Source organism: Triticum dicoccoides, chromosome 4B, assembly GCF_002162155.2.
Source record: "Triticum dicoccoides isolate Atlit2015 ecotype Zavitan chromosome 4B, WEW_v2.0, whole genome shotgun sequence".
Classification (NCBI taxonomy): domain Eukaryota; kingdom Viridiplantae; phylum Streptophyta; class Magnoliopsida; order Poales; family Poaceae; genus Triticum; species Triticum dicoccoides.
In genome coordinates, this window is record NC_041387.1 from 418,559,315 (window position 1) to 418,569,958 (window position 10,644).

Sequence of the window (10,644 nt, forward strand, 5' to 3'; positions counted from 1 at the left end):
AGGCGCTCCAATTCCTTTCACACCCTGAAGAGCTACATGTTAAACTTAAGACTCGGATGGCAAACCTTTTCAGTTCTGGGCATTCATCTCCATAGGAATCCCACCAATCAGCTAGGGCATTGACACATATAATTAGATAACTAAAAAACTGAGGTATATTGAAGAGATGGTTGCTTGTGTGGAAATATTAACCTAGTGATTTCTTTGATCTAGTCAGAACTGCAGACTCCATTCCAAATAAACCCCTAGCAATTTTGAACAAATCAAGCTGCAAGTCTATCTTTACCCTTTCATTTACATCAGGAACCATTCTTTTCAGGCAATTATAGAGCTCTACTTTTACTTGAGAACCCTTGAAATCAGGCATATAGTGGAAATGCAGATTCAGATAATATGCAGCTGAATGCAGAGGCCTCTAGAGTTGTGTTTCCCATCTTTCAATAATAATATTCCATATTGGAATATAACTGAAAATATGGGACAAAAATCAGTGAAACAAAGAAAGTAGTGATAAATAGAATAAAAGTGCGTACTCATGTTAGTCAGAGTCGTGATTCTACTGCTAGAATCCTACGATTTCACGATCCTACGGAAGCACGTCGATCCAAGTCCCACTATGAATCCGGTTCAGGTAAAATCCATGTTGACTCGGGATCTGGATCGTAGTGTTATTGACAGAGTTCTTCAATCACTGCCACCAAGATACAAAGGCTTCTTGATGAACTATAATATGCAAGGGATGAATAAAGCGATTCCTGAGCTCTTCGCAATGCTTAAGGCCGCAGAGGTAGAAATCAAGAAGGAGAATCAAGTGTTGATGGTTAACAAGACCACTAGTTTTAAAAAAAGGGCAAGGGAAAGAAAGGGAAACTTCAAGAAGAATGGCAAGCAAGTTGCCACTCCCCGGAAGAAGCCAAAGCTGGACCCAAGCCTAAAACTGAGTGATTCTACTGCAAAGGGAATGATCACTGGAAGCAGAACTGCCCCAAATACTTGGCGGATAAGAAGTATGGCAAAGTGAACAAAGGTATATTTGATATGGATGTTATTGATGTGTACCTTACTAATGCTTGTAGCAGCACCTGGGTATTTGATATTGGTTTGGTTGCTCATATTTGTAACTCAAAACAGGAGCTGCGGAATAAACAAAGATTGGCTAAGGACGAGGTAACAATGTGCATCGGGAATGCTTCCAAGGTCGATGTGATCACCGTCAGCACGCTACCTCTACATCTACCTTCGGGATTAGTTTTAGACCTCGATAATTTTTATTGGTGCCCGTTTTGAGCATGGACATTATATCTGGATCTTGTTTATTACGATACGGTTATTCCTTTAAATCAAAGAATAATGGTTGTTCTATTTATATGATAATATCTTTTATGGTCATGCACCCTTGATGAATGGTCTATTCTTGTTGAATCTCGGCCGTAGTGATACACATATTCATAATATTGATGCCAAAAGATGTAAAGTTGATAATGATAGTGCAACATACTTGTGGCACTGCCGTTTAGGTCATAATTGTATAAAGCTCATGAAGAAACTCCATGTAGATGGACTTTTGGAATCACTTGATTATTAATCATTTGATACTTGTGAACCATGCCTCGTGGGCAAGATTAATAAAACTCTGTCTCTGGAACAATGGAGCGAGCTAATGACTTCTTTGAAATAATACAGACCGATGTATGCGGTCCGATGAGTGTTGAAGCACGCGGTGGGTATCGTTAGTTTCTGACCTTTACAGATGATTTGAGTAGGTATGGATATATCTACTTGATGAACACAAGTCTGAAACATTTGAAAAGTTTAAAGAATTTTAGAGTGAAGTAGAAAATCATCGTAATAAGAAAATAAAAGTTTCTACGATCTAATCGTGGAGGTGAATATTTGAGTTACGAGTTTGGCTTTCATTTAGAACAATGTGGAATTGTTTCACAACTCACGCCCCCTGGAACACCAGAGCGTAATGGTGTGTTCGAACATCATAACCGTAATTTATTGGATATGGTACGATCTATGATGTCTCCTACCGATTTACCACTATCGTTTCGGGGTTATGCATTAGAGACAGCCGCATTCACATTAAATAGGGCACTGTCTAAATTCGTTGAGACGACACCGTATGAACTGTGGTTTGGCAAGAAACCTAAGCTGTCGTTTCTTAAAGTTTGTGGATGCGATGCTTATGTCAAAATGCTTCAGCCTGATAAGCTCAAACCTAAATCGGAGAAGTGTGTCTTCATAGGATACCCTAAAGAAACTATTGGGTATACCTTCTACCATAGATCCGAAGGAAAGATCTTTGTTGCTAAGAATGGATCCTTTCTAGAGAAGGAGTTTCTCTCAAAAGAAGTGAGTGGGAGGAAAGTAGTAATTGATGAGGTAATTGTACCTTCTCTTGAATTGGAAAGTAGCATCAGATAAATCCGTTCCGGTGATGCCTACACCAACTTCGGATCATGAAACTTCGGATCAAGTTACTGCTGGACCTCGTAGGTCGAACAGAGCATGTTCCGCACCAGAGTGGTACGGAAATCCTGTCCTGAAAGTCATGTTATTAGACCATGGCAAACCTACGAACTATGAAGAATCTATGATGAGCCTAGATTCTGATAAATGGCTTGAGGACATGAAATCTGAGATAGGATCCATGTATGAGAACAAAGTGTGAACTTTGATGGACTTGCCCGATGATCGGCAAGCCATTGATAATAAATGGATCTTCAAGAAGAAGACTAACGCTGATGGTAATGTTACTGTCTACAAAGCTCGAATTGTTGCAAAAGGTTTTCGACAAGTTCAAGGAGTTGACTATGATGAGACTTTCTCACCCGTAGCGGTGCTTAAGTCTGTCTGAATCATGTTAGCAATTGCCGCATTTTATGATTATGAAATCTAGCAAATGGACGTCAAAACTGCATTCCTTAATGGATTTCTTAAAGAAGAGTTGTATATGACACAACCATAAGGTTTTGTCAATCCTAAAGGTGCTAACAAAGTGTGCAAGCTCTAGCGATCCATCTATGGACTAGTGCAAGCATCTTGGAGTTGGAATATAAGCTTTGATGAGGTGATGAAAGCATATGGTTTTATATAGACTTACGGTGAAGCCTGTATTTACAAGAAAGTGAGTGGGAGCTCTGTAGAATTTTTGATATTATATGTGGATGACATATTGTTGATTGGAAATGATATAGAATTTCTGGATAGCATAAAAGGATACTTGAATAAGAATTTTTCAGTGAAAGACCTCGGTGAAGCTGCTTATATATTGGGCATCAAGATCTATAGGGATAGATCGAGACGCTTAATAGGACTTTCACAAAGCACATGCCTTGACAAAGTTTTGAAGAAGTTCAAAATGGATCTGTCAAAGAAAGGGTTCTTGCCTGTGTTACAAGGTATGAAGTTGAGTCACACTCAAAGCCCAACCACTACAGAAGATAGAGAAAAATGGAAGTCATTCCCTATGCCTCAGCTATAGGTTCTATCATGTATGTTATGTTGTGTACCAGACCTGATGTGTACCTTGCCATAAGTTTTGCAGGGAGGTACCAAAGTAATCCAGGAGTGGATCACTGGACAGCGGTCAAGAACATCCTGAAGTACCTGAAAAGGACCAAGGATATGTTTCTCGTTTATGGAGGTGATGAAGAGCTCGTCGTAAATGGTTACGTTGATGCCTACTTCTACACTAATCCCGATGACTCTACACAAACAGGATACATATTTATATTGAATGGTGGAGCTGACAATTGGTGCAGTTCAAAGAAGAGCGTTGTGGCGAGATCTACGTGTGAAGCGGAGTACGTAGCTGCTTCAGAAGCAGCACATGAATGAGTCTGGATGAAGGAGTTCATATCCGATCTGGGTGTAATACCTAGTGCATCGGGTCCAATGAAAATCTTTTATGACAACACTAGAGCAATTGCCTTGGAGAAGGAATCTAGGTTTCACAAGAGAACCAAACACATCAAGAGACGCTTCAACTCCATTCGTGAAAAGGTCAAGGATGGAGACATAGAGATTTGCAAAATACATACAGATCTGAATGTGGCAGACCCGTTGACTAAGCCTCTTCTGCGAGCAAAACATGATCAGCACCAAGACTCCATGGGTGTTAGATTCATTACAATGTAATCTAGATTGACTCTAGTGCAAGTGGGAGACTGAAGGAAATATGCCCTAGAGGCAATAATAAAGTTGTTATTTTATATATTTCCTTATTCATGATAAAGGTTTATTATTCATGGTAGAATTGTATTGATCGGAAACTTAAATACATGTGTGAATACATAAACAAATACCATGTCCCTAGTAAGCTCCTACTTGACTAGCTCGTTCATCAAAGATGGTTAAGGTTTCCTAACCATAGACATGTGTTGCCATTTGATAATGAGATCACATCATTAGGAGAATGATGTGATGGACAAGACCCATCCGTTAGCTTAGCATATTGATTGTTTAGTTTATTGTTATTGCTTTCTTGATGGCAAATACATATTCCTTCGACTATGATATTATGCAACTCTCAGATACTGAAGGAATACCTGATGCGGCTTGAAATACATCGGCATTTCCCCAAAGAGGAAGGGATGATGCACCACATCTACAGTAGGTATTTCCCTCAGTGATGAGACCAAGGTTATTGAACCAGTAGGAGAACCATGCAACACTATGTAAACAGTACCTGCACGCAAAGAACAAATACTTGCAACCTGACATGTTAAAGGGGTTGTCAATCCCTTTCGGGTAATGGTGCCAGAAATTGTCAAGTTGACGAGATAAAATTGTAGTAGATTGATAGATGCAAATAAAAGCAAATAAAATTCAATGAGGTATTTTTGGGTTTTTGAGATCTGAAAATAAAAGTTGCAAATAAATAAAAAGGCAAATAGCAATATAAATCTGAAAGTATATGATGAGAAAATAGATCCGGGGACCGTAGATTTCACTAGTGGCTTCTCTCAAGAAAAATAGCATACGGTGGGTAAAACAAATTACTGTTGGGCAATTGATAGAACCTCAAATAATTATGACGATATCCAGGCAATGATGATTATATCGGCATCACATCCAAGATTAGTAAACCGACTCCTTGCTGCATCTACTACGTCTCGACCGCTGTCCAGCATGCATCTAGTGTATTAAGTTCATGGAGAAACGGAGTAATGCAATAAGAACGATGACATGATGTAGATAAGATCTATTCATGTAGGAATAGACCCCATCTTGTTATCCTTAATAGCAACAATACATACGTGTCATTTCCCCTTCTGTCACTATGATTGAGCACCGTAAGATCGAACCCATCAAAAAGCACCTATTCCCATGGCAAGAAAAATCGATCTAGTTGGCCTAACTAAACAAAAGATTCGAACAAGAAATATGAGGCTACAAGTAATCATGCATGTAAGAGATCAAAAGACTCAAATAACTTTCATGGATAAAAACATAGATCTGATCATAAACTCAAAGTTCATCGGATCCCAACAAATACACCGCAAAAAGAGTTACATCAAATAGATCTCCAAGAGACCATTGTATTGAGAATCAAAAGAGAGAGAGGAAACCATCTAGCTACTAACTACGGACCCATAGGTCTATAATGAACTACTCACGCATCATCGGAGAGGCACCAATGAGGATGTTGAACCCCTCCGTGATGGTGTCTAGATTGGATCTATGGTTTCTGGAACTTGCGGCGTCTGGAATTGTTTTTCATCGACTCCCCTAGGGTTTCTAGAATATTGGGGTATTTATAGAGCAAAGAGGCGTGCAGGAGGCGGCCGAGGTGGGCACAACCCACCAGGGCGCGCCTGGGCCCCCAGGCGTGCCCAGGTGGGTTGTGCTCCCCTTGGAGCCCCCCTCTGGTACTTCTTTCGCCCAACAAGTGTCGTCTGGTCCAAAAAAATCACCAAAAAGTTTCGCTGTGTTTGGACTCTGTTTGGTATCAATTTCCTACGAAGTAAAAAACAAGCAAAAAATAGCGAATGGCACTGGGCACTATGTTAATAGGTTAGTCCCAAAAAATGATATAAAGTTTCTATAAAATGATTGTAGAACATCCAAGAATGATAATATAACAGCATGGAACAATAAAAAAATTATAGATCATTGGAGGCGTATCAACTTCCACAAGCTTAATTCCTGCTCGTCCTCGAGTAGGTAAATGATAAAAAAAGAATTTTTGATGTGGAATGCTGCCTAACATGTTCATCACATATTCTTTTCTTTATAGCATGGACATTTGGACTTTATATGATTCAAAGCAATAGCTAGTTTTGAGATGAAGATTTCAATACTCATGCATACCAACAAGCAATCATATCTTTCAAAATATCAATACTAAAGCAAGTTATCCCTAGCCCATTATGCTCAATCATTGATCCATTCATGAAATACACTCGCATATTAGCTACATCCAATGCTCAAGTACGATCATATTGCCCCTTAGTTGGTGCTTTATAAGAGAAGATGGAAAGTTAAATAAAAATTAAAATTGCATAAAGTAAATAGAAAGGCCCTTCCCAGAGGAAAGTAGGGCTTTGTAGAGGTGCCAAAGCTCAAAGAAAAAAGATAGAGATAAAACATTTTGATTGATCTCCAACGTATCTATAATTTTTTATTGTTCCATGCTATCATATTATCATTCTTGGATGTTTTACAATCATTTTATAGCAACTTTATATCACTTTTTGGGACTAACCTATTGACATAATGCCTAGTGCCAGTTGCTGTTTTTTTGCTTGTGTTTTACTTCGCAGGAAATCAATACCAAACGGAGTCCAAACGCAGCGAAACTTTTTGGTGATTTTGTCTGGACCAGAAGACACACGATGGGCCAAGAAAGTACCTGAGGGGGGCTCCGAGGGGAGCACAACCCACCAGGGCGCGCCTGGGGGACCAGGCGTGCCCAGGTGGGTTTGTGCCCACCTTGGTGGCCTGCTGCACCGCCTCTTTGCTCTATAAATACACCAATATTCTAGAAACCCTAGGGAGTCGACGAAAATCAATTCTAGCCACCGCAAGTTCCAGGAACCACAAATCCAATCTAGAGAACATCACGGAGGGGTTCATCGTCCTCATTGGTGCCTCTCGGATGATGCGTGAGTAGTTCATTATAGACCTACGGGTCCATAGTTAGTATCTAGATGGCTTCCTCTCACTCTTTTGATTCTCAATAAAATGGTCTCTTGGAGATCTATTTGATGTAACTCTTTTTGCGGTGTGTTTGTTGGGATCCAATGAACTTTGAGTTTATGATCAGATTTATGTTTTTATCCATGAAAGTTATTTGAGTCTTTTGATCTCTTATATGCATGATTACTTATGGCCTCGTATTTCTTATTCGAATCTTTGGTTTAGTTAGGCCGACTAGATCGATTTTTCATACCATGGGAAGAGGTGCTTTGTGATGGGTTCGATCTTACGGTGCTTCATCCCAGTGAGAGAAGGGGAACCGACACATATGTATCGTTGCCAGATGTGGTCTATTTCTACATAAATAGATCTTGTCTACATCATGTCATCATTCTTATTGCATTACTCCATTTTCCATGAACTTAATACACTAGATGCATGCTGGATAGCGTTAGATGTCTGGAGTAATAGTAGTAGATGCAGGCAGGAGTTGGACTACTAATCTTGGACGTGATGCCTATATAATGATCATTGCCTGGATATTGTCATCATTATTTTAAGTCTATCAATTGTTCAACAGTAATTTGTTTACTCACTGTATGCTATTTTTCTGGAGAGAAGCCACTAGTGAAATATATGTCCCTCGGGTCTCTTCTTTATTATATTTGCCTTCGAGATCTATTTTTAGTTGCTTTTATTTTCAGATCTATTAATCCAAAAACACAAAAATACCTTGCTGCAATTTTTGTTTTTTTATTTTATCTCGCGTTCCTGCGAGATCTCTTTATCCAATCTACTACAATTTTGCCTATCCTTTTACATGTGAGGGATTGACAACCCCTCTCTTACGTCGGGTTGCAAGTATTTGTTCTTTGTGTGCAGGAGATGTTTACATGGTGTTCCGTGGTTCTCCTACTGGTTCGATAACCTTGGTATCATCACTGAGGGAAATACCTACCGTAGATGTGCTGCATCATCCTTTCCTCTTTCGGGAAATACCGATGTAGTTCAAGCCGCATCACAAGCAAAGGACTAAGGAGTTAGTTGCAAGATGATGTATTATGGAACGAGTAAAGAGCCTTGCCGGTAATGAGATTGAACTAGGTATGAAGATACCGACGATCAAATCTCGGGCAAGTAACATACCGATGGACAAAGGGAATTACGTATGTTGTCATAAGGTTCGACCAATAAAGATCTTCGTAGAATATGTAGGAGCTAATATGGGCATCCAGCTTCCGCTATTTTTTATTGACTGGAGAGGTGTCTCGATCATGTCTACATAGTTCCCGAACCCGTAGGGTCCGCACGCTTAACGCTCGTTGATGATATAGTGTTACTTGAGTTATATGATTTTGTGACCAAATGTTGTTCGGAGTCCTGGGGTAGATCACAGACATGACGAGGAGCTCTGGAATGGTCCAGAGGTAAAGATTGATATATATGACGATGATATTCGGACACCGGAAGAGTTTTGGAGTGCACCAGGTAGTTATCAGATCACCGGAAGGGGTTCCGGGCAACCCCTGGAAGTATATGGGCCATATGGGCCAAAATAGGGGAGCGCGCCAGCCCACAAGGGGCTAGCATGCCCCTCCTATGGCTGCCGGCCTAGGGTAGCAAAGGAATGGGGGGATTCCGCCGCCCCCTTCCTTTCTCTCCCCCTTTCCTTTCTCCCGGAAGCAAATATGGAAGGGGGGCGGCCAAGGGCAGGAGCCCAAGTAGGATTTGGTCCTACTTGGGGCGCTTCTTGGCCTCTCCCCTCTCCCCCCACATATGTATATGTGGGAGGGGGGCGCCACTACTACTTCTTGACCTTGCGTTGGTTTTTCCCTTGAAGAGGAAAGGGTGATGAGGCAAAGTAGAGACAAGTCTTTACCTCAGTTGAGAACCAAGGTATCAATCAAGTAGGAGATACAAGCAAGTCTCCAATCTATGCACCTATACAAACAATCAAACACTTGCACCCAATGCGATAAAGGGGTTGTCAATCCCTTCACGGTAGTTTGCAAAGGTGAGATCTGATAGAGATAGATACAAAAGCTTACTAAAACGTAAAACAAAATAAAAATAAATTAATTACATCGAGGTATTTTTGGGTTTTTGGTTTATATATCTGAAAATATGTGATGGAAAATATGTTGGGGAACATAGTAATTTCAAAAAAATTCATACGCACACGAAAGATCATGGTGATGCATAGCAACAAGAGGGGAGAGTGTCGTCCATGTACCCTCGTAGATCGTAAGCGAAAGCATTATGACAACGCGGTTTATGTAGTCATACGTATTCATGATCGACCGATCCTAGTACCGAACGTACGACACTCCGCGATCTGCACACGTTCAGCTCGGTGACGTCCCACGAACTCACGACCCGGTAGAGCTTCGAGGGAAAGTTCCGTCAGCACAACTGCGTGATGATGGTGTTGATGAAGCTACCGACGCAGGGCTTCGCCTAAGCACCGCTACGATATGACCGAGGTGGATTATGGTGGAGGGGGGCACCGCACACGGGTAATAGATCAATGATCAACTTGTGTGTACTGGGGTGCCCCCTGCCCTCGTATATAAAGGAGCAAGGGGGGAGGCGGCCAGCCTAGGAGGAGGGCGAGCCAAGGGGGGAGTCCTACTCCCACTAGGAGTAGGACTCCCCTTTCCTAGTAGGGGTAGGAGAAGGGGGAAGGGAAGGAGAGGAGGAGAAGGAAGGAGGGCGCGCTGCCCCTCCCCCCTAGTCCAATTTGGACTAGGCTTGGGGGGAGCACGGCCCAGCCCTAGCCAGCCTCTCTCTCCCCCCCCTAAAGCCCATTAAGGCACATATACTCCCCGGGGGGTTCCGGTAACCTCCCGGTACTCCGGTATTTATCCGGTGACCCCCGGAACCCTTCCGGTGTCCGAATATAACCTTTCAATATATCAATCTTTATGTCTCGACCATTTCGAGACTCCTCGTCATGTCTGTGATATCATCCGGGACTCCGAACAACCTTCGGTACATCAAAACATATAAACTCATAATACTGATTGTCACCGAACATTAAGCGTGCGGACCCTACGAGTTCGAGAACTATGTAGACATGACCGAGACATGTCTCCGGTCAATAACCAATAGCGGAACCTGGATGCTCATATTGGCTCCTACATATTCTACGAAGATCTTTATCGGTCAAACCGCATAACAACATACGTTGCTCCCTTTGTCATCGGTATGTTACTTGCCCGAGATTCGATCGTCGGTATCTCAATACCTAGTTCAATCTCGTTACCGGCAAGTCTCTTTACTCGTACCATAATGCATCATCCCGCAACTAACTCATTAGTCACATTGCTTGCAAGGCTTATAGTGATGTGCATTACCGAGAGGGCCCAGAGATACCTCTCCGACAATCGGAGTGACAAATCCTAATCTCGATCTATGCCAACTCAACAAGTACCATCAGAGACACCTGTAGAGCACCTTTATAATCACCCAGTTACGTTGTGACGTTTGGTAGCA